At 33.5% G+C, this 25,569-nt stretch overlaps 1 pseudogene; it reads left to right on the forward strand.

Annotated features, from left to right (window-relative positions):
- Positions 1–13,621: 13,621 nt before the first annotated feature.
- LOC141420104 (small nucleolar RNA SNORA73 family) lies at positions 13,622–13,808 on the forward strand (annotated as a pseudogene).
- The last annotated feature ends 11,761 nt before the right edge of the window (positions 13,809–25,569 follow it).

Raw genomic sequence — 25,569 nt, forward strand, 5'->3', positions numbered from 1 at the left:
TGATTTTTGCTCCATTGTGTATATACACAAAAATTTCTTGATCCATTTATAATTTGTAGGGCACATGGATTGTTTCCAGAGCTTAGGTATTGTGAATAGTGCTGCGATAAACATCAGTGTACAGGTGTGTCTACTGTATCCTGTCTTAAGTTCTTTTGGGTAGATGCCAAGGAGTGGTATCACTGAATCATATGGCAGTTCTACCTCTAGTTTTTTGGGGAATCTCCATACATTTTAAGGAATCTCCCTACATTGTCTGTTTGTATGCAATTCTTAAAGAAAAAAGCCCCCCCCCACACACACAATAAACACTAAAATTTCTCCATTTCTACATGCTATTTAGCTAACAAAATCATACTTACACATAGGTAAATTTCACATAAGTAAACAGGGGAAATGAAATGGATTCCTCCCATGACAGTATTATATCCTAAATAACCAAATAAAACCTCTGTTAAAAGATAGTTCTTCTTTTTGTTTATGCCTACTTAAAACACTTTACAATTCTTTTCAATGCAGTTAAGATCTCCCTTTTGAACTCTTCTGTTGTTTTCATTCATCCTTTCCCTTGCTAAGCACAGCCCATTATAATCCAATCAGGTCTTGAGTTTAAACTATCCTAAATACTGAAGATCTGAAAATAAATTGGATTGGTCTGGAAAGATAAAATGTCTTTATTTTCAGTTCTATAAATTTAAAGCTGTCAATCACTTTTATGCATTCTCTATTGTTTTTTCTGTTTTAAATTTTATTTTCATATTATTGTACTAGGGATGCACTGTGGCATTTACAAAAATGCTTAGGTAAGATTATTAAAGTTTTTCCATATATACAAAATGAAATGAATTTCACGGTGGTTACTCACCATAAACATTTAATCCTTCCAATGTATTCATCTTGGAAAGCCAGATTCCAAAGGCAAATAAGTGTCTGAGTATGAATTATTCACAGAATAGTTTTGTCTCATTACCAACATTTGACACATAGATTCAGCATCTATTATTCAATTTTATATTAAGACTACTTTACCTGGAAAAGACACAATGCAGTTAGCTATTTGTTTATAGAAGACATATTGTCTGGTCACATTAGTTTTAAAACAAATTTTATTTTTCTGTTGGCATATTGAAAGTGGACACATATAAATGGGGGAAAAATTCTTCATGAACTATGCTTAAACTGAAAATGTGTAGTCAGAGAGAAATTTAAGTGTTTTTATTCCCTTTCTTGTTGAAGGGCATATTAACTCCATTATGATTCACATCAGAAATTTTCCCCTTAGATTTGCTGTTCTTTACAGAATTTTCTGCTCTTTTCAATACTTCTGCCATTTGACTTTGTTATTGTTTGGTGCTCCTAAGATCATAAAAAAGCCTTCAATACTTTGCAATTACTTGACTTCATATAATGTTTAAACTTCATATTGTGTTTAAACATCCTATAAGGATGCTACAAAACTGTCTACAGAAGATCTATAGACCCTTCACCCAGAAACAGTATTGAGGGCTTCTATAATTATATCAAAACCAGGGAATTGATATAGGACAACATATATAACTTTTCAGATGTTCTCAGTAGTTCTCTCTCTCTCTTTCTCTCTCTATATATCTGTATGTACATACATATATAAATACATATACATATAGTGTACCACTCATCATATTCAAACTTAAAAAGTGTCCCATTGATTTTCAAAGACATTAAATAAATGAAATCATATAGTATTTAACCATTTGAAATTAGATTGTTTTCACCAAGCATAATTCCTTTGAAATCCATCCAAATTGTCTTTCCTTAGCTGTAATTATTTGAAAATGTAAGTTTAAACACTTACGTATTGAAGGAGAACTTATTGTGCACATTAAGTTATAATTTCTTTAGAATTGGTGCTCAAGAGTCCAGTTATTAAATTAGATGTTCAGTTTTTAAGAAACTGCCACACTCATTTCCAAAATGACTGTATCATTTTGGATAGTCACAATAAAGTAACATTGATTTATTTTTCTCTACATACTTTCCAGTATTTAGTGAAATCACTTTTTAAAATTAGTCATTCTGATAGGTGTATAGTGATATCTTATTATGGTTTTAGTTTGCATTTCCTAATAGCTACAATATTGAACTTCTTTCCATGAGTACATTTGCCATCTGTACGTCTTTTTTAGTGAAATACTTGCTCATGTCATTTGCTCATTTTCAGTTGGAGTTTCCTTTGTTACTGGTCAGTGTTGAGCTTTCTTTGTATATTCTAAATACTAATGGTTTTTCAGGAATAGGTTTGCAAATATTGTCTCACAGTATTTTCATCCTCTTCTCAAGGTCTTTCGGACAGCATTTTTTTTTGAATCAAGGTTTATTACAACAAATACCCATAATGCCTGTCACAATGTCATTCAGATTCTCCAAACTGCAGATTTAGATTCTACAAAATAGAATTAAACTACAAACTTTTTGTTTACTTATATTTTAGTTCAATTTATCATTTGTTCCTTTTATGGATAATACTCTTGGTTTCAATTCCAATCATACTTTGCCTATCTATAAATTCTGAAGATTTTTCTCTATGTTTTATAACTAATCTGTTTAGATTTTGTTTTTTGGTACTGGAGTTTGAACTGAGGGCTTTGTGCTTACTTGGCAAGCAATCTGCCACTAGAACCTCTGGCCCTCTTAGTTCTCTTCATTTTTGAGATAGGATCTCAGATTTTGCCCAGTCTGGCCTGGAACAGGATCCTCCTATTCTACGTTTCCCACTATAGCTGGGATGACAGGAAATGTACTACCATGCCTAGTTTTATTCCATTGAGATAGGGTCTTGCAATTTTTTTCCTGGGCCAGCCTGGAAGTATGATTCTCCCTATTGGTAGAGATGAGTTCTCACTAACTTTTTGCACAGGCTAACCTCAAACCACGGTCCTCTTGATCTTACCCTCCTGAGTAGCTAGTATTATAAGTTTGAGCCACCAGTGTCCATCCTGGAGTTATTTTTTATATAAAATATGAGGCTTAAGCAGAAGTTGATATTTTTACCAGTGGTTGTCTAAATGCACCAGCAATGTCAGTTGAAAATTATCTTTCCCTTATTAAATTGCTTTTCAATACACACTGTATAAATGTGTGGTATCACCACAATGAAATCTCATATTATTAATGTACACTATTTCAAAAATATAATTAAACTATTAAAAATAAATTGAGCATATTTGTATAGGCCTACTTCTAGATTCTTTATTCTGTTACATTGACCTATGTGTCCATCTCTCCATCAATACTATAGTTATATAAGCCTTACTATTGCGAAGAATGATTCCTACCACTTCATTTTTATTAAAATTGTTTGAGAAACAGTTCTCTGCCTTTCCAGAAAAATTTCAGAATAATTTTGCTTGTAGCTACAAATGACTTGCTTGAATTTTTGTGGAAATTGCATTAAACCTGCAGATCAGTTTAAGGAGAATTGGCATCTTTACCCCATATTTTCAGGTGACAAATATGTTATCATTCAAATTAGTGTTTCTCTCTAAATAAGTTTTTGTTTCCCTTTTGCTGTTTTTAGTGGTTTTGCATTGCCTTTGATATCTAGATTTTTAATTATGCTATGCTTTCACATACTTACCATGTTTTATTTATCATATTTGAGGCTTGTTTGAGGGGATTTTATTGTGATAATTTAATATATGTGTACAGTAAACTTTGAACAAGTTTGACTTCTTGAATTTTTTGGTTTATATCTTTTGTCAAATTCCCAAAGTTTCTGTCATTATTTTTCAAGTTGTTTTAAAGTTCAATTCTCTTTACCTTTACAAAACACCAATGATACAAATATTAAAACTTTTCTATTGTCTCACAAATATCTGATACCGACTTCATATTTTCATAGCTTACTTTGTGTTTTTAAAATTGTGTGAATTCTACTGATCTGTCCTAATGTTCACTGGTTCTTTCTTCTGTCTTCTCGGTTACTAAAACCATTCAGCAAGGTTTTTTATTTAATCACGTTTTTGTCTATTTCCATTTTATAATTGCCATTTGATTGTTTTCCATACCTTCTATTTCTTTGCTGAGATTATACATTATATATCCATATATAAGATTATACATTATATATATATATATGTATATATACATATACAAATTTGTACCAAAAAAATTTACTGTTGCCAGTTAAGGAATTTTATGAATCCTTGCTCTCTATGTCCATATGGGCAAAAGAAATACCCTTCACTTCTTGGTACCATTAAGAAAATGGGTAATACAGGGGTTTTGAGACATAGCATTTCACCCAGCCTTGTCTTTGGATGTGCTTTGTTTGAACAAGCTTGCTGGTCAACCTCTACCAGAGCCAATGGAGTAAGAATGCATCTAGTTAGGCTACTTTCTACCACTGTGTGGAGGGATTGACAAATGTCTTTTCAGAGTTACTATGCCACTGAATTTAGGGTCAGGATACATCAGGCTTGGTTGTCTTCTATGACTATGTCATGGACTGGGAGAAACAATGCCTAGATTATCTACTGCAGCAGGTCATAGGGTTGGAAGACATGATATTGTAGTTGCATTTTGCTGCTGGATGAAGGGTTAAGAGATGCAGGACTTGGGTCTCCCTGAATTCCTCAGTGGTAAGCCAAGAAATGCTGTTCCTTCCAGCAGCCCCTGTGCAGGCATAGCAAACCCTAATGCCATCAGGTGAGGAAAAGTGTGGGATGTGCTGCCCTCTCTCTTCTAGAACTGCCAGTGTGTTAATTATGACCCATATTTTAAACAATTCAATTTTATCTTTCATCTTCTTCATGTTTCCCTGCTTGTATACAGAAAGTAGCCTGCACACTGTTTTTTCTTTGTTTTCTATGTCCTATAATGTAGTTCATATGGGCAACTTCCTAAATTTTAGTCTTGAGGTTATGCAAAATAAATTTGTGTGCTTTTAAGTTGTTGTAAAATTCAAGTTGTATATCAAATTTTCTTAGAATGATGATACATTAATTTAGCCCACAGATTTTCTGCAAGATGCTAAGAAAATATTTTCTCTCCTAGGCATTAGGGAAGGCAAGTTAGGATAAACTCTGTTGTAAAGGTCAAATAATACCTGGGATACCAATTCAAGTGGTTTTTTTGGACAAATTAATACACATTACTTGTCAGATACCTAGTTGATATCCTAGGCAATGACTTTGGACAAAAAGTTCATATAAATGATCTCTCCCGTCATCATTTGCTATTCAAGTACATTGAGTTTGTAAAGCTATTTTATTATATTGTTACTCAAACACTTGTTAGTGTGCTCACAGTTTTACCTATGTATATGAAAGAAAATTAAAATTAATGACCTGAAAGAAAAAGAATACTCGCATTACTCTTATGATATTTCATACAAACACCCCAAGAGTCCATTTTTTGTAAATTTCACAATTTATCAAATAGTATTTCTTCTTTTCCCATGCTGAAGATGGAATCCAGTACCTTGCACATGTTTGGCAAATTCTTTACCACTGAGCAACAACCTCAACTCTCAAATAATATTTCTTACAACCATGTTGTGCAAGTTAGATGCTTATCACATTAATTGAATTGTGTCAAAAATGAGTTCTTAACCTAAGAGCAATAAATCCCATACATTTTCTAAAGATTACAACCATAGGATACAAAGATAAAATTATTTACCAATCATAGTACAAAATGATCTGCCCACTTTTTTCCATGTTGATTTTAATAAAAGAAATAATATAATTAATTTTATGATAATGCAGTTATACTACCAACTCAGTGACATATCTTATTTCAATTAAATAGTTTCATTCAAATGGAATTTATTAAGAAATAACTAAATTTTCCAGACTCATCAATTCCAAACTCTCCAACATCTGAATCAGATTTATACCGAATTTTTTAATTCAATTTTTTCCTTGATTACCACACTAGGCTCCAACTTTGTGTACTCTCACCTTCTGTTATGCAAATGAAAATGAGAATTACTGGATTTTTATGGAACAGACATGGATTTTAATGAAGGAATACATTGCTTTTCTGAGAAATACCATTCCAAGGGGATTAATTAGTAGAAATCTGATTATAAATATATCATAATCCCTGCTCTTGAAGAACAATACTTGCTGCAAAGAGAGACTTGCAGTGGGTAGAAGAAAACTTCATATAATCATGAACTTGGAGTTTTTTGTATATTTCATCAGGGAGGTAAATAATACATTTAAATGGATCTGAAAAAATGAAAACAGGGAGAAATTTGATGCAATTTACTCAACCTAAATTTATCAGGTGTATGTGCTATGTTATTGCCATGTGATTCCCCAAGCCAAGACAACCAACATTAACCCTGTGTTCATATCATATGAGGATAACTCTTTTTATTGTCTAGCTGAAACCCTAATTTTGTATGTTCATCTATGAGACTGGTTGATATTAAATTTTTGATCAGGTGAGAAATGTTCTCTGCTCAGATTAATTGAATGCTTTTCTTATTTTCAAAAAGATTGTGAGATTCATTGAGAACTATCCATTACATCTCTTTACATCAGTTAAAAATCCTTGATTTGTTTTAGCCATCCAGATTTAATGTAATTATGAAAGGAAACACAAACCAGAAACTATGGAAGGAGTAACTTGTACTAAAGGCAAAAAAAATCAGAAAACAGTGACCATGACCTACACTTGCTTAATTATTGCTACATTTGTGGTTGTTCTATAAAAATATATAGACTTGTTCATTGGCAATACCAAGACTAGGTTATATTCAGGAATTTTATTTAACCTAGTAATGAAGACTAATAGTCACAGACATATTTTATTTGTATTTTTAAGGATCTCTTTGCTAACAAGTTTATGTGGTGTGATAAAATATTAAATTAAAAGAATATTCCTTGCTATTAGAGATATTCTAATTGAGTACTCCTCCCTCTCTTTCTAAATTGTGTCTGTATGATGCTTAAACATTAGAAAGCATACTGTGTGCTTATGACAACAGATTTCTAAGTTATAGATACCTGTTGACTATGCTACCAGGAAGGTAAACAACTGACATTCTATCTACAGTATACTTTGTTGCAAAATTATGAAATTTGACAGATTAGTTCTGTTAAACACATTTTCGATTTGTAATTTTTTCAGCTGACAATGCTTTTTTTGGAACACAGCCATATTATAAATTGATGAGCAACTCTGTGTGTGTGTGTGTGTGTGTGTATGTGTGTGTGTGTGTGTGTGTGTGTGTGTGTGTTTATGTTTCATTTTCCTTTGCATCTCTTTTTGGGGAAATCCCCAATTTTTTTCTTAGGGCTTTCAACTGATTAGATAAGTCTTACTCACATTTTCAAAGTATTCTCCTTTATTTACTGTTAATTTGTTTTAGATGTTAATTGAGTCTATAAAATACACAATACCAATCTCTAAATCAGTGTGTACTACAGCATTGCTAAGTTAACAAACAAATGTAGCCATCTCTAGATTGATAGGTAGCCATCTCTAGACTGACAGGTAGGTGTAGGTAGATAGATAGATACATATACACATTCATATACAAAATATTGTATATATTCATGATTATATATGAATATATACTCTCAATTATATATGAATATATAGTCTCACTCTCTCTCCTTCTCTCTCTCTATATATGTATATATACAAAGAGAAAGAGAGTATAAAGAATTGGCCTACATGACAGTGGGAACTGACTAAACAAATCAGGGTAGTCAGAAAGGGAACATTGTGAGCAGGCTTGAACCCATGAGCATAGATTGTTGTCCACAGGGAGAATTTCTTCTCTCCTCAGGGGAAAAGTCAACCCTACTTACAAGTGTTTCCCAAAAGATTTATCCAGATACATCAAAGTCATCTAGAAATTTCTCCCTTAAATTTAAATAATTAGATTTTAATCATATCTGTCTCATTCCTTCACAGTTATATCTAATTAGTGCGTAATTAATTAGGGACAATGCTTAGCTGTGTTTACACAAAAAAACCCACACAAATAAGCATCAATAAATAAATGTTTGAATCAGAAATATTTGAATGGATAAAAGTACTTTCTCCAAATAGGTTTTAATTATTTAACGTTTTCCAATCTAAGACGCAGATTATGTTTTGCCTCCAGTTTAAAAAAAAGACACTGAGAATAAACTTGGTATGAATGCAAGTTAGATTTTAAAAGCTTATTTTTAATAAAACAATTTGTATCTGGAGGAAAGTTTAATGTAAATGTAATCTAGTGTTCTAAAAGTTTAACTAATTATAACGTGCTACTACCAGGAAGACACCTTCTCCAAATTTCACCAAATTATGCTAAATGGTGGCTGAACATTTGAAAGGAGAGAATTTTCAGGAGGATGAGGAGAAGGATGTGATCATTGGGAGATGGATTAGGATCTGATGCCTGTGGTTAAGTTTGTTTCCTCTTATTTTCCTCCAAGCATCAGATTCAATTTATGATATATTTGTGAAAAATGCCCAATGGGAGACTGACACAAAAATACTTAGCTTTGACTGTGTAGTGTTTGAATTCTGCCTTAGCTTTATTCTACATAAAATCTGTGGGTGGGCCAGAGTGAGATTTAGTTATGAACAAAAATCGTAAGTGCTCAGTTTTCTACTAGCAGACAAAGCACCTAAAGTCACTTGTTGGAATTAAGATATTGTATGCAAATGGTAGAAACTTGAATTCAAGAGAAGAAATTATACAAAAGAGTTACAAATCATAGAATTAAAAAGCATATATGAAAATTACATTTAACCTATTTAGAATCATAAAATTTGTCCTGATTTGCCTATATTTATTTTCTGGGAAGGATCCAGAAATGGTGGAAAAGAGGATGGGAGGGAGGAAGAAAGATAAGAAAAGAGGAAAGAGAGAAAAATAAATAAAGAAGTTAGGAAGGAAGGAGGGGTGGAAGGAAAGAAGGAGGAAAGAAGGAGGGAGGAAGGAAGAAAGGAAGGAAAGAAGGATGGAAGAAGAAGGAGCAGGAGAAGGAGGAATGGAAAAGAATAAAAACAGAAGAAGGAGAGGAAGAAAGAAAAGGAAGGAAGGAAGGAAAAATAGCAATTGCTAGGGCATGCAGGAAGAATGAGTTTTAGTGAGTATCAAATTTCAGTTTTGCAAGATGAAAACTATTCTAAAGATGGTGGTAATGGCTGAACTAATATGAGCATAGTTAATATCACTAAGTTGTTCCCTTAAATGTTGCTAAAATTGTAAATAATATGTTTATTTCATCATGATGAAAAAAGTACCAAATTATATTTCCATAAAAATAAGATTCTTAGCCCACAATGTCTTCGTTAGAGTTAAAAGAGATAATTCATATGAAATTACTTGATAAACGACAAGAAGTCTTTAAAAAACATTATTCCTTCATTCAATTCGCCCATTGATATTCTTATTTCGCTATGGTATAAGATTGGTTCTATGATTCTTCCCTCTCAAAAACCTTCAGTGACTCTTAATTGTTTAAATGCAAACATAAACAGCATAGTCAGAATTTAAATATTCTCTGATACCAGAAACACTCAAACATTTTACTTGTACTTTCTAGCAAAAACACTGAGCTAAATTCCTATCTTCATTGTAAAACTTTTCCTGAGCCCCTGATCTTTCTTTCCCCAGATCCCTTTAGATTTATTTAATTTATTTTCCAATTATTCACACAGTTTGTTGGAATACCTATTGTGCTGTACATTAAAAACATCTTTTTGTTAAATTTTTTGTACATGTATTTAGTAAATATTCTTGAATTCCTTTTAGGTCAAAGATGCCATCCTAGGTGCTATAATAGAATACGTGTTTTGAAAGATTTTCAGGTATATAACTACATGCAGAGTATTGGCTATTAAGTATAGACTTGGCTATAAAATTGAGACTTGGTTCCTACCAATTCAGAATTTTCACTAACTTGAGTAAGAACAAAAGTTAGTGGTGACAAGTTTTTTTTTTTATAATTTTAAACAATATATTCAATTTAAAGAATGTCGATGATAAATTGAAATCATATGACAAAAGTAATAAAATGAAATTTAGAAAATATTATGTAAAATTTTATCATTCACCTAAAGTATATAATTGTGTAAATAAAGGATGAAGCATATCTAGCCTAACATAAAATCATGCTTAAAAAGCCTGGTAAGTACACTGGTATAGAAATTGGTACTAGATATTTAACCTCAAGTGAAAGAAGCCTAACCACAAGGCCTGATTTCAAACTCAATATGTACCAAGTGTTATGTTAGCTACTGTAAACTTAGTGCTTATCACAAAGCTGTCAAATAGTAAATGCTTGAATAAATTAGTTGAGTAGATAATGATAGTCATCACTTATTAAACACTAAGGTACGACTTATTTCAACTTGAGTTTGGTTTGGTATATTTCAACCATAGCACTCAGGTATAGGTACTTTAAACAACTTGTTCAATAGCCAAAAGCTAATTGGTAGCAGTTTACTCTATTTTATTTCAAAGTCTGTATTTTCACAGGTTATCATTTGAAAATGCTTAATTTCTCCACAGTTTTTTCTTCATGATGAAGGAATAAAGAATTCAGGAAAATATATTCTTTAACCAGAGGAAGGAATTCCCAATGGAAAAATCTAGTAACTTGATACAGGTTTTGAAGTTCGTGAGATCCATCAATTAGGTATGTAGGATGTGCCAAATATTATGTTCTCTATTTTCAACCTTGCTCCCCTGAACTGTCTAGTTTTGTATCCTTGTGAAAATATGGAAGACATAAGCAGAGTCCGTGTTCTTATCATTTAGTTGGTGAGAATACTTAAGAAGAAAATGAATGGAAAAGGTCAAGGTGAAACTACACATGAAATAATATTTTTGGAAAAGATGAGTCTTGTGCTAGGCAGTGACAGGTAGCAGCAACAGACAACACACCTAGAAATACGTATAATGAGGGCAAAGGCCCAGAGACAGGATTAAGCATGGTGTTTAAGGAAGGACATTTATTTCATTAGAGTTTCCTGAGCTCTAGTGAAGTAAATATATTAGGTTTAGTTTGTAAAAACAGCTTAGTCTCCAGTAACACGGAATAAGAATGAGAGACATTTTAGCCACTACTGCAAATTTCAACTATCTCTGCAACTAGCTTTTAAAATAGTGTTAGCTTATTATCAGACACCAAAATTTCCTGTTAAACAAGAAGCTGTCTTAGAGAAGTACCTGAATAAGCCTTCATGCACCTAGACCTCATAAACTATTTGTGTATGTGTGTGTTCATGCATGTTACATGTGTGCTTTATAGGAGAACCATCATGGAAATTATTATTTTTGTTCCTATTAGGGAGTAGGAGAAAAGAGTAAGAGGGAAAGATGAAAGCAAGGGGTAAGGAAAGTCAATGAAGATCAAAGTTTGGACTGGAGGAGTTTTGGCTACTGAAACTTTACTAGTGGTAGGGTGGGGGCAAGTGTTGGTGTTAGAAGAAAAGAAGCAGGATCCTAGTCTTCTCTGTAGATCAAGAGATCACCAGCCAAAAAAGAATTTGAGGAAGGTAATTAGCCACGGAAGAAAGAGGTGCTTTACACATTTTGCATAGATCTCAAGAAACTGGAAGATATTAAAACTGAAATCTGAACTATATTGAAGTTTCCGTCATTTGAGACTGAACCACCTGTCTGAAAATTTGTACACTTAACATGTCCATTATCTGTATATATAGATTTGTGGAAATGGTTATGTTTCTAGAATTGGCCTTTTGAGAATTCATTCCCCAATTCATTGTTCACATTCCAAATAACACTTATTACACGATGTCTATTTTATCATAATAATCAAGCAAAAGAGTTTGTCTTTCAGGGGACAATGAATTATTAATATGTTTTTAAGTAGCACAATGTATAAGTATGCTGATTGTAGTCTATTTAATTATTTTATTTTGTATCTTTCCTTTGGTAACAAACTTCTATTTTTAGAAAGAAAATGCTTTCTTTGGTGATAAAGAGAGCAATTTTCTTTAAACCATTGTAAAAAATGTCTATACCCTTTTAAATGTAATTAATATATTTGCCATTTATATCTGGATGTAATGTGTAACACACATTTTACTTGTACTTTTGAACTTAGACATTGGTGTTAAATAGGTGTAGCAAATGTATATTAACTAATGCTATGGTCATCATCAGAGTAGTTGAGCAAAATGGAATAAAATGACATATTTACAGGTATAATTCTGAGTGGAGTTTGAAGTCATTCTCTTTATGTTAGTTATATACAGTTTTCTACTTTAATTTTCTCTTTTCCCCAGAGCAACTCCACAGAAGATAAATATCATCAATTTAAATATGTGCTGTAGCTACAGCAATGTGTTAGTTGAGATAGGAATTAGAGGTAGAATTAGTTGCTTGAATCAACATTGGGAGCCTCTTCAACATTCCTCCTGGTATTCTTACTTAGCCCACATTTGCACACTGTTAATAAGATCTTTTCATATGTCTACAGAAAGGCAGTGTGTTCCAATTAGGTACACTCAGGAGTTTGAGAACAAGAATAATAAATTTAGTACAGGGAAAGGTCCAGAATCAACTGACAATATAGACAAAAGATTGTATGTTTTATCTTTCTTTTTCATGATATGCTACCACAAGTAATCATTCCAATTGCTGGTTAAATAGACCAGTGCTTCTTAACTTTAATGTGCAATGAATCACTTGAGGATTTTGTTTAAATGCAGATTCCCGTTCTGTAGGTATAGCATAGGGCGTGAGATTCTGTATTTTAGCGAGGTACCAAAAGTGTGTTGATGAAGCTGCTTCATGGACCTCACTTGGAGTAGTTTACAGAGTAAATGTGTGTAGGCCTCTTAAGTGCCAGGCTCTATGCAAGGTGATAGTAACAGAACGATGTAATACTTATTACTAGCTCTTCTCGAGCTTAGAATCAAATGTGTGTGTGTGTGTGTGTGTGTATGAGTTTACATTCCAGAAATGGTAGACAATACTAAAATATGGAAAGGCCATTCCTTGCTTATAAAACATATGCTGAAGTAATATGGAATATTTGAACTCATTACTGATGGACTTTTCTGTGCAGTGATATAGCCTCAAATTGTACAAATTTTTGTCTTTTGCTTTATTTCTAACATTTCCTGGGACAGTCATTACCATTCCTCTCAATTTTCCTACTCTAACCTCATAAACTGAGCTATAATTTGGATTTTTATTGAAATTATAATTAATATTGTACCATTTATTTCTTATATGGCACACAAGATAGGTAGTATTATGTACTTTTTAAAATTGAACTCTTCTGAAGTTAAAATTTTACTTATGACCAGCATGACTTAAAAGATTTATTTTCCATACCTCAAAAATGGTCTTAAAATATGGTTGTGGTTATGCATGCTTGTTCTCCAAGCACTCAGGAAGCTGAGACAGAAAGATCTCCTGCTCAGGACCAGACTGGACTGCATAGCAAAATGCTGTCTCAAAGCAAAATGAAAGAAATGTTTTATCTCCAAACATTAAGTATGTCTCCAGCTTATTTCTCCCTGCGTATTCAACTTTAAGTTTCTTTATTCTTAGCTTTTGCTGTACTTGTGGAGAGTTTTGGTATCATCAATGGGGAATGTCATAAGGCTTGGCAAGAAATGTCTCACCAAAAATAAGCAACCTCTTCCAACATGGATATTGTGAAAGTTATTCTCCCCAAGCTCTGTCCAAGTGGCAGAGTGAAGCCTTATGATTACAGTCCTTTTCCACAATGTTGGAGAAGCCAGGCCTTTAGTTTGTGCCTGTTTATTCTCACAACTTTTCAGAGTCCTGTGGACATTGAATGAGGAGACAACCCATGTAGGAAACAATGCATGGAACAAATGATATAATAAGATTTTTAATTTAAGATCTTCCAAGAATCTAATCTTTCATTTTTATTCAGAATAAAAGTATTAATAAAAATTAGCATCCTCTGTAACTGAAACAAAGTAGGGCTTGTTTTCCCAAAACAAATACCTCACTTTAAGACATCTCACTACTCCATAACACTTATCTTGAAAATTTTAAATGATTCGCTTTTTGCTTTGGTCACAGACTATCTTTCTTCCATTACATTTTTTTTTACATTTTCATCAAAAATATGATAGGCAGCTGGGTGCCGGTGACTCATGCCTGTAATCTTAGCTACTCAGGAGGCAGAGATCAGGAGCATCACAGTTTGAAGACAGCCCAAGCAAATAGTTCCCGAGACCCTATTTTGAAAAATCCCTTCAAAAATTAGGGCTGGTAGAGTGGCTCAAGGTGTATGCCCTGAGTTCAAACCCCAGTACCCCCACAAAAAAAGAATATGCAAATGCATGTGTCATTATTTCTGTGTTCTCTATTTTGCCCCTTTGATCTGTCCACAATCACCTCACTGTTATGATTACTGCAGCTATATAGTAATGCTATATAGTATTGGGTAGTGTTATTCTTTCGAATTGATTCTATTTTTCAAAGGTTGTTTTAGCTATTCTATGGTCAGACATTGTATATAAAATTTACAGTAAACTTTTCTATCTTTAAAATCTTGCTGAGATTTTGGTAGGAATTGCATTTTACATAAAGATCAATTTGTGGATAATTGACATGATATAATGATGAGTCTCATTCTACAAACACTATGTCTGCTATAATCTGAATGTTTGTGTGCCCACCCATTCACGTGTTGAAACTTAATCTCCAATTTGAGGGTATTTGAAGTGAAGTCTTTGGGAGGTAATTAGGTCATAATGGCAATGTTCTCATTAATGCCCTCACAAAAGAGACCCAGAAAGATTCCTCTTCTGTTCTGCAATATGAGGTTACCTTGGAAAGACAGCTGACTATGAACCAGGAAACAGGTCCTCACTAGTCACTGAATCTGCCAATGTCTTGATTTTGAAAATTGCAGCACTCAAATCTGTGAGAATTAAATTTCTGTTGTTTATAAGCCATCTGATTTTTGCCATTTTTGTTATAGCAGTCTGAACAGATATAGTAATCATTTCATTTATTGATGTCATTTGATTTTTTTACCATCATTTTGTAGTTTTTCAGCATACAAGTCCTGCACATGTGTTACACCTAAGTATTTCATTTTCTGGAACAATCATAATGATATTTCATTTTAATTTCAATATCCATGTGTTTCATGTATGTAAATGGAAAAAATGAGACCTGCTGAAACTATTCCAGGAATGGTGGAGGGGGATTAATGAGAATGATGGAGTGTGTAAATCAATTATGATTTATTTTATATATTATAAGAACTTTTCTAAATGTCACAACATACCCCCAGCACAATAAAATAAGTAAATAAACAAAATATCAATGTGTTCAATGCTAGTACATAGAAACAGATTTGATTCTCATATTTATCTTGTATCCTGTGAAATTTCTGAACACAATTATTCTAGCAGTTTTTGTAGATTCCTTGGATTTGCTATCATACAATCTGCAAATATAAACAATTTTATTTTTTCCTTTATAATCTGTATGATTTTTATATCTTTTCTTATGGAAAAGAGTACAACTTTCAGCACTATAATGATCAAGAACCGTTAAAATAGACATCTTTGGTTTGTTCTTTATCTTAGGGGAATAATATTTTCTATTTAATCATTAAATACGATGTTAGATGTAGGTTTTGATCAGGTGCTCTTTATCAGTTGAAGAAACTCCCATCTCTCTATTTTTCTGACAATTTTTATTATGGATAGGTGTGAATTTTATAGCATGCTTTTTAATGCAGCATTTAACATGATTGTGCTACCTTTCTTTTTTTAGTATGATAATGTGGTGGTTATATTAATTGATTTGTAAAATACTGAAAGAAATGTGCACCTCCAGATCACAAGCCAGTGTATAATGGTGCATAATTCTTTCTACATATTGTTGTACATAATTAAAAAAATTTTATTGTGCTAGGTGGGGGTCCAATATGGCATCCACAAAAGTTCTTATAATATATCAAATATATTACACTTGAATTCACCTCCTCCATCATTCTCCTTTATGCCCCTTCCCCTTTTTCTGACATAGTTTCAAAAGGTATCACTTTTTCATTTATATACATGTATATACAGTATTTGCAATATACGCATCCTCCTACACCCTTTCTCCACCTCTTTCCCCTATCCACTGGTACCAACGTCCCCAGACAGGATTTTTTCTGCCCTCCTGTTCTCCGATTTTGTAAAAGGAAAAAAATGACATTTTAGTTTGCTTAAGAAAGCTACACAGGAAGTTTCCTTGTGACATTTCCATGTGTGTATGTATTATAACCCTAATTAGTTCATCTCTACTATTTTTCTTCTTTCTTCCTTACTCCCCTTCTTATGATTTCAACAGGTTTAAATATGCTATATTCATACTTGTATAGAGTGCATCAACCATATTCACCTTCTTTTACCCACCCTCTTTCATATGTGGTCTATTTTTCATAATTTTGCTGTATTTGTATTAAGTCTATATTCCACATATGAGATAAAACAGGTGGCTTTTGGTCTACTGAACCTGGCTATCTTCAATTAACATGATAATCACTAGTTCTATCCACTTACCTATAAATAACAAAATTTCATTTTTCTTTGTAAAATCTCTTTATAAAATTCAATTGTATATAAGTAGCACTTTTTATTAGTCCATTAATCAGTAGTGGGGCATTATGGCTATTTCCATAGTTCAGCTATTATGAATAATGTTGCAATAAACATAGGTGTGCAGGTGTCTTTATTGTAACCTGATTTACAGGTTACAATCCTTACTTTGGATACATTCCTAGGAGTGGAATTGCTGACTCATACGGCAGTTTTATTTTTAGTTTTTTGAGGAGCCTCAAATATTTGACGTGTTGTTTGTTTTCTTCAAAGTAGTCATTTTAACAAGTGTGAGGTGAAATCTTAATATGGTTTTGATTTGCATTTCCTTTATGGCCAGGGATGTTGAGCATTTTTTCATATGTTTTTTAGCCATTTGTACTTCCTCATTTGAAAAATCTTTGTTCAGTTCATTTGCCTATTTTGTCATTAGGTCATTGATTTTTGGGGAGTTTAGTTTTTTGAGCTCCCTCTATATTTTGGTTATTAATCTCTTGTCAGATCTATGGCTGGCAAAGATTTTCTCGCATTCTGAGGACTGCCTTTTCAATCTATTGACCATTTCTTTTGATGTGCAGAAGTTTTCTAATTTCTTATAGTCTTATTTGTCAATTCTCTCTCTTAGTTGCTGAGCTGTTTGAGTTATATTTAGGAACTCATTGCCTACGCATATTTTTTTTTTTTACTTTTTATTTATTTATTTTTTTTTCATTTTTCTTTTATTATTCATATGTGCATACAAGGATTGGTTCATTTCTCCCCCCTGCCCCCACCCCTTCCCTTACCACCCACTCCGCCCCCTCCCTCTCCCCCCCAATACCCGGCAGAAACTATTTTGCCCTTATTTCTAATTTTGTTGTAGAGAGAGTATAAGCAATAATAGGAAGGAACAAGGGTTTTTACTGGTTGAGATAAGGATAGCTATACAGGGAGTTGACTCGCATTGATTTCCTGTGCGTGGGTGTTACCTTCTAGGTTAATTCTTTTTGATCTAACCTTTTCTCTAGTACCTGTTCCCCTTTTCCTATTGGCCTCAGTTGCTTTAAGGTATCTGCTTTAGTTTCTCTGCATTAAGGGCAACAAATGCTAGCTAGGTTTTTAGGTGTCTTACCTATCCTCACCCCTCCCTTGTGTGCTCTCGCTTTTATCATGTGCTCATAGTCCAATCCCCTTGTTGTGTTTGCCCTTGATCTAATGTCCACATATGAGGGAGAACATACGATTTTTGGTCTTTTGGGCCAGGCTAACCTCACTCAGAATGATGTTCTCCAGTTCCATCCATTTACCAGCGAATGATAACATTTCGTTCTTCTTCATGGCTGCATAAAATTCCATTGTGTATAGATACCACATTTTCTTAATCCATTCGTCAGTGCTGGGGCATCTTGGCTGTTTTCATAACTTGGCTATTGTGAATAGTGCCGCAATAAACATGGATGTGCAGGTGCCTCTGGAGTAACAGTCTTTTGGGTATATCCCCAAGAGTGGTATTGCTGGATCAAATGGTAGATTGATGTCCAGCTTTTTAAGTAGCCTCCAAATTTTTTTCCAGAGTGGTTGTACTAGTCTACATTCCCACCAACAGTGTAAGAGGGTTCCTTTTTCTCCGCATCCTCGCCAACACCTGTTGTTGGTGGTGTTGCTGATGATGGCTATTCTAACAGGGGTGAGGTAGAATCTTAGCGTGGTTTTAATTTACATTTCCTTTATTACTAGAGATGGTGAGCATTTTTTCATGTGTTTTCTGGCCATTTGAATTTCTTCTTTTGAGAAGGTTCTGTTTAGTTCACTTGGCCATTTCTTTATTGGTTCATTAGTTTCGGGAGAGTTTAGTTTTTTAAGTTCACTGTATATTCTGGTTATTAGTCCTTTGTCTGATGTATAGTTGGCAAATATTTTCTCCCACTCTGTGGGTGTTCTCTTCAGTTTAGAGACCATTTCTTTTGATGAACAGAAGCTTTTTAGTTTTATGAGGTCCCATTTATCTATGCTATCTCTTAGTTGCTGTGCTGCTGGGGTTTCATTGAGAAAGTTCTTACCTATACCTACTAACTCCAGAGTATTTCCTACTCTTTCTTGTATCAACTTAAGAGTTTGGGGTCTGATATTAAGATCCTTGATCCATTTTGAGTTAATCTTGGTATAGGGTGATATACATGGATCTAGTTTCAGTTTTTTGCAGACTGCTAACCAGTTTTCCCAGCAGTTTTTGTTGAAGAGGCTGCTATTTCTCCATTGTATATTTTTAGCTCCTTTGTCAAAGATAAGTTGCTTATAGTTGTGTGGGTTCATATCTGGGTCCTCTATTCTGTTCCACTGGTCTTCATGTCTGTTTTTGTGCCAGTACCATGCTGTTTTTATTGTTATTGCTTTGTAATATAGTTTGAAGTCAGGTATTGTGATACCTCCTGCATTGTTCTTTTGACTGAGTATTGCCTTGGCTATTCGTGGCTTCTTGTGTTTCCATATAAATTTAACAGTAGATTTTTCAATCTCTTTGATGATTGTCATTGGAATTTTGATGGGAATTGCATTAAACATGTAGATTACTTTGGGGAGTATCGACATTTTTACTATGTTGATTCTACCAATCCATGAGCATGGGAGATCTCTCCACTTTCTATAGTCTTCCTCAATCTCTTTCTTCAGAAGTGTATAGTTTTCCTTGTAGAGGTCTTTCACATCTTTTGTTAGGTTTACACCTAGGTATTTGATTTTTTTTGAGGCTATTGTAAATGGAATTGTTTTCATACATTCTTTTTCCGTTTGCTCATTGTTAGTGTATAGAAATGCTAATGATTTTTCTATGTTGATTTTATATCCTGCTACCTTTCTATAGCTATTGATGATGCCTAGAAGCTTCTGAGTAGAGTTTTTTGGGTCTTTAAGGTTAATTCCAATGTATTCTCTGCTTTTTCCTGTAATGGCTCTAAAGTTTCAGGTCTTATTGAGGTCCTTAATCCACTTTGAATTGATACTTACACAGAGTGAGAGACATGTATCTAGTTTCAATTTTCTTCATGCAGAAAGTTTTCCTAGCAACATTTATTGAAGAGGCTATCTTTTCTCCGTCACATATTCTGGGTGCCTTTGTCAAAAATCAAGTGGGTGTATTTCTGTGGATTCATATCTGTGTCCTCTGTTCCATTCCACTGGTCTTCATATTTGTTTTTGTGCCAGTACCATGCTGTTTTAATTGCTGGGGCTCTGTAATATAGTTTAAAGTCAGGTATTGAAAGAACGTTGCTCTTTTTGTTCAGTATTGCCTTGGCTATTTGCGGTCTTTTGTGCTTCCAAATGAACTTTAGGATTGACTTTTCAATCTCTGTGATGAATGTTTTTTGAATTTTAATGGTAATTGCATTGAAGATGTAGATTGCTTTTGGTAATATACCCATTTTCACAGTAAAGATTCTACCAATCCATGAGCATGGCAGAACTTTCAATCTTCTGTAGTCTTATTGAATTTCTGTTTTCAGTGGTTTATAGTTTTATTTTTAGAGAACTTTCACATCCTTTGTCAAGTTTACTCATAAGCATTTTATTTATTTGAGGCTATTGTAAATGGAATTTTTTAATATATTTTTTCTCAGTCTGTTCATTGTTGGTGTATAGAAAGGTTATTGATTTTTGTAAATTGATTTTTTGTCCAGCTAATTTGCTGAAGGTATTCGTGGTGTCTAAGAAATTTTGGTGCAGTTTTTGAGGTCTTTTAGGTATAAGATCATGACATCTGAAAATAGGGATAGTTTCACTACTTACTTTCAAATTTATATTCCTTTTGTAGTTCTTGAGTCTTTTATTTAAGAATTCTTCTGTTTTTTCTTTATCTGTTTTGTCTTCAGCCCTGAAACTCTGTCTTCCACTTGTCCCAGTCTGATTGAGTGACTTTCAACTCTATTTTTTGTTTGACTTATGGGACTTTTTATTTCCAGGATTTTTATTTGATTGTTTTTTGTCTGAGACTTTCCATCTCATTGTTAAATTCCTCTTTCATATCTTGTGCTGTCTTTATTTCATTAATCTCTTTTTTAAAATAATATTCTTAGTTTTATTTCAGAGTCTGTTGAAATCCTCTATGAATTCATTAGTTCTTTCTGTGTTTCAGAATTAGTTTCTTCTTGAATTTTTTATCTGTGTTCTTTTGGGATTCATTGAGTTGTTTCTGTATGTCTTCTTTAATCTCCTCTTTAAGCTCACAGAACAGTCTTATCATCATTCTTCTGGCACCAGCAACTGGGGATCCATCCCCTTTACTTTCCACCAAATCCCCTAATATGTTATTGTTAATCGTTTGAGGAGTTGCATTCCCTGACTTCTTTTTCTCTCCATGTTTCTCTTTTGTGCATTGCTCATGTATTGTTGATTAGTTTGTTCAGGGTTTAATCACCTGTTAATCTTTCCCTTGACTTAATTTCTATGCTCTGATTGGCTAAGTTGTTAGTTTTATTGTTGTAATATTTCTGTTCACTGACCTAGAGGTATAACTTAGCAATAATAAATTCACAGATTTGATGCCAAACCAGTTATTTACATCATATATAAAAAGTCCTTGGCAATGTTATCTATAAACAGCAGGTATTGGGGAGATAACATTTGCTAGCATAGAGATAGATCCTTAAGCAATTAAAAAGATGGCACTAGAAGAGGGGGCAGGGATGGGGGGTGGTACAAGAATGAGAAGAGGTATGAGATGTGGAGCCACAAGGTAATAGGGACCTAATGTATATAAAGGTGTAATTCAGTTGTGGGGTTGCATGCTATAGTAATGGATTGCAGAGGAATAGGAAAGATGGAGGTAATTTGTAAGGTTGGTATAATAGACTGTTCAGTGAGTGGTAAGTATGGAGGAGGTATGGACAGTAGGGAGAAGAGAGGGTGAGGAGAGAAAGGTAAAGAGAAGAAAGGGAGACAGAAAAGAAAAGACAAACAAAAAATTGGGGAAGAGAAAAGAATGTGGAATATGAGCAGGCTAAGCAAATTGATATTTGTACAGAACAGAAGAGGGAAATAGATAAGAACAAATTAAAAAATAAATAAAAATAATATATATTGTACAAATTTCTTCTTTATTGTCTAGAGGAATGAATTTTCTCTCAGTTCAATGAGTGTTCTAAGCTCTTTCCACTGATTTCTAATTCAGGTGCTGACACTTTTAAAAGGGGGCTTTTTCTGTGTCTCTACCCCTTCTTAATGTTGGTATGTTGGACTGTATGGCAATGGATGTTGCCCCTCCCTATCAAACAGCTTTGGGAGGGATCCACTCAGGGTGTTTGAGCCCAGGTTGTTCTTGGTGGGATGGGTCATCTGGTGTAGAGGGTTCTCCAAAGTGGTCCCATGAGGAGGTGAGATGTGAGCAGTCCCCAGCCCCTACTGTTCACAGGGCAAGCCTGGAAGGTAGAATTGAGCTTTTTGGTCCAGTGTTTTTCTCTTGGAAGTCTGTCAGTTTCAGCTCTACCAGTTTCTCCAAGGTGGTCGAATGTGTTATTGTATTCCCCAGACTGTGACCGGGCCACCCAACCCCCACACAACCAGGATCAGCTCAGTTTCCCTCCTTATTCCACCAGACAGGGATGATATTTTCCCTCCATTATTTTTTCCTGAGGGGTGCAATCTGCTTACCAGATGCACTGGACTATTTGCTTCTCTCCAGAGCCAATGATGCATCATGCTCACTTGTTGAAGTTTTGATTTACTAGGTGGAATTGGGTCAGCTCCAGGACAGTGCAGTGCAGGCAGTAGTCTGTGGTTCTCTGTCTATGAATTATGGCACATACAGGATGTCCCAGATGCTTACAGAACTCCTTCTGCAGTTCTCTGCATTGCATGTTTGCTCTTCTGTGATAGGAGAAAAGAAACCAAAAAAAGGGGGTAGGGGACAGCTTTCCAGCTAGCAGACCAAGTCTGCTGCTGGTCTGCAACATGTGGGCTTCTGGGGATTTTATGTGTTATAAAAAGCTAATTTATGGGTCACCATTGTACATTATGTTCACCCTATGTACTCAGAAACTTAGTTGGTAAAAAAGCTAGGTTACCTGATCCTTGCTACCACAAATCTGAAGTATTCTTCTGGAGTCATGGAACTCAGGTTTTCTGAGTCTATTGGCTGTCTGCCACTTTAGTCCTCTTGACATAATGTTTTTCTGAAGATTTTCAATTCCATGATAATGTAGGATATTTTTCTGTAGTTCCATTTATTTCTTTGCACTCTATTTTGTTTTAGAGTCAGGATAATTCAAGTCTCATTTTAAAAATTGGGAATTGTATCTTCTTCAACTTGCTAGAAGAGATGTTAGATAATTACTCTTAATTCTTTAACATTTTCGTAGAATTCTGCAATGAAGCCAATAGATTCTTTAAACTTCTACTTTGTTTTTAAATTATAAATTAGAATTCCTTAATACTTATAAGGCTATGCGAGTAACTCATGACATCTTGAGTAAGTTGTAGTGGTTTGTGCTTTTTAATGACTAGTCTGTTTTATCTAAATTGCCAAATTTTTATGTGTAGAGCTATTTGTAATACTCTTTTTATTATTTTTTTGATCTTTTCTGTGGTTATAATGGCATCTCCTTGCTTTCATGATATTAATTTGTGTCTTTTCTCTTTATTCTTTTTCACTCATGCTAGAGTTTTGTCAATGGCATTTATTAAATATTTTCAAAAGAAATTATTTCTTTGTTCTGCTGAGTTTTTCTATTGTTCTTCCAATTTCATTATTTTCTAATCTTTTAAATTCCTTCTGTTACTTGCACTTCTTTTTTCTCAAGTTTTGTGGGTTTAGATTATTAAGAGTTTCTTTATTTCTAATATATACATTTAGTGCTATATTGTTCTCAACATTGCTTTAAATGTGTTCCATAAGTTTTGATGTGTGGTATTTCTTTCTTTTCTTTTCACAGATCAATAATAATCAAACAAAAAACCCTAAATAATCATTGATGGAATAGCCTATATGTTTGGGTAGAAAAACAATTTAGACTCAGTTTCTCCTATATATAGTTCAAAACAAATAACTCTGACACTAGTTATTTAGAGAAAAGTAAACTTATTTTCCTCTGCTCTAATACCACAACAATCATCACAAAAGAATTCTGTGTCCTGAAAAGATGTGAACATTTCTCTCCATGACCAATTAATCAATACATTCTATGAGAACTGGTTGCCCCATAATTGATTTCAATTTGGATATTATCTATCTGGAGGTGGTATCAGGTCCCACAGTTGAAGGTTCAATCCCCAAGTCTATCAGTCTACTTTAGATTTCAGTCTCATGCCCCAGGGTATTTTATTTATATTTCTTACTGATGGTCTATTAATTGGGGTTTCCACAGTCCCTCTTTGGGTCAGTTAATTTGCTTTAAGACACAAAGAAATTAGGGAAATACTTATGCTTTTGATTTATTTCAAAGAACACAGATGAAGAAATGCAAAGGGTGGTATGAGAAATGGGATGTGGGACTTCCATGTTTTCTCAGGGCATACTACTGTCCAGGAACCTGTATATGTTTAGTTATCCAGAAGTTCTGCAATTCCTGTTATCTTGGTTTTTTTTTAATGGAGGTTTTATTGCATAGGTGAAATTAAAGCCTGGAAAACCATGTAGAAATGTGTTTGAACAAAAAAAGTGTGATCTAATATTAATATAGTGATAAGAAAACTGACAGTAAGGACAGTCAGTTCAGACCTTTTTGGTCTCTCTGCAGTATGCCAAAATTGAAATAGTATGTGTATGTAATAGCATCAATCATCTCATACTCTGAAGTGGCTGCTCAGTTGGGTAATATATTTGTACCCTCCTTTATATCTTCCTGGGTCTATGGGGTTACAGGCTTTTATTTGCATGCACAAATTAAAAATTGAATATATTTATTTAGTTTTATTTATATTTATTAAATGCTTTAAAATACATTGCAGAATGACTCAACTGAGTTACTTGATATATGCACTATATAACATATTTATATTTGTGAACACATAAAGTATACTCTCAGTGATTTTTGAAATGCATGACCTTGCTAGTATTACTAACTATTGTCACCATTATGTTGTAGAATAGATCACTTGAACTTGTTCTTCCTCCTATCTAATCAAAATTTTATATACTTTGAGCAACCTCTCCCAACCCCTTCCCCAGCCCTGGGAATCACTATTCTATTATCTACTTGTATGAATTCAACTGTTTTAGGTTTCTCATATAAGTAAGATCATGAGAGTTGTCTTTCGGTGCCTGGCTTATTTCCTTTAATGCAGTGCCCTCCAGGTTCATCTATAGTGTTGTAAATAACAGGATTTTCTCCTTTTTAAAGGCTAAGTAGTGTTCTATTGTGTGTACATACCACAATTTATCTATTTATCTGTCACAGGTTGATTCCATATCTTGGTTATTATGAATAATGATGTTATATGTTCATTTTCATTCTGTTTGATATATTTTCATTTCCCTTGAGACTTCTTATTTAACTCATGAATAATTTAGAAGTTTGTAGTTTAATTAAAAAGGATTTGCTTATTTTTCTATTATTTTTAATTTTGATTTTTAGTTTAAATCCATTGTGTTCAAAGAACATACTCTTTATGATGTTAACTCTTTCAAATATGCTGAGATTTGTTTTATGTTTCAGAACTTTATCTTTATATATTCTGTGAACACTTGAAAAGAATAAACATTCTGCTGTTGATGTAGTATTCTAAAAATGTCAATTAAATCCTGCAATTCATCCATACAATTGCTGACTCTTATGTATGGTTGTTCTATAAATAGTTGATAGAAGGTTATGAAGCCACCAATTAAAATTTCTTATTCATTTATTTCCTTCTTGTTCTATCAGTTTTTGCTTCTTCTATATCAGCTTTGTATCTTTGGTTTGTTAATGCAAACAGGATTGCTACATATTCTTGCTGGATTAACTCTTATTATTCTATAACATTCCCTATACCTCCGATAATATTCTTTGCTTTAAACTCTATTTTAAATGATATTAATGTGGCTACATCTTCTTTCTTTTGATC

Source organism: Castor canadensis, chromosome X, assembly GCF_047511655.1.
Source record: "Castor canadensis chromosome X, mCasCan1.hap1v2, whole genome shotgun sequence".
Lineage (NCBI taxonomy): Eukaryota > Metazoa > Chordata > Mammalia > Rodentia > Castoridae > Castor > Castor canadensis.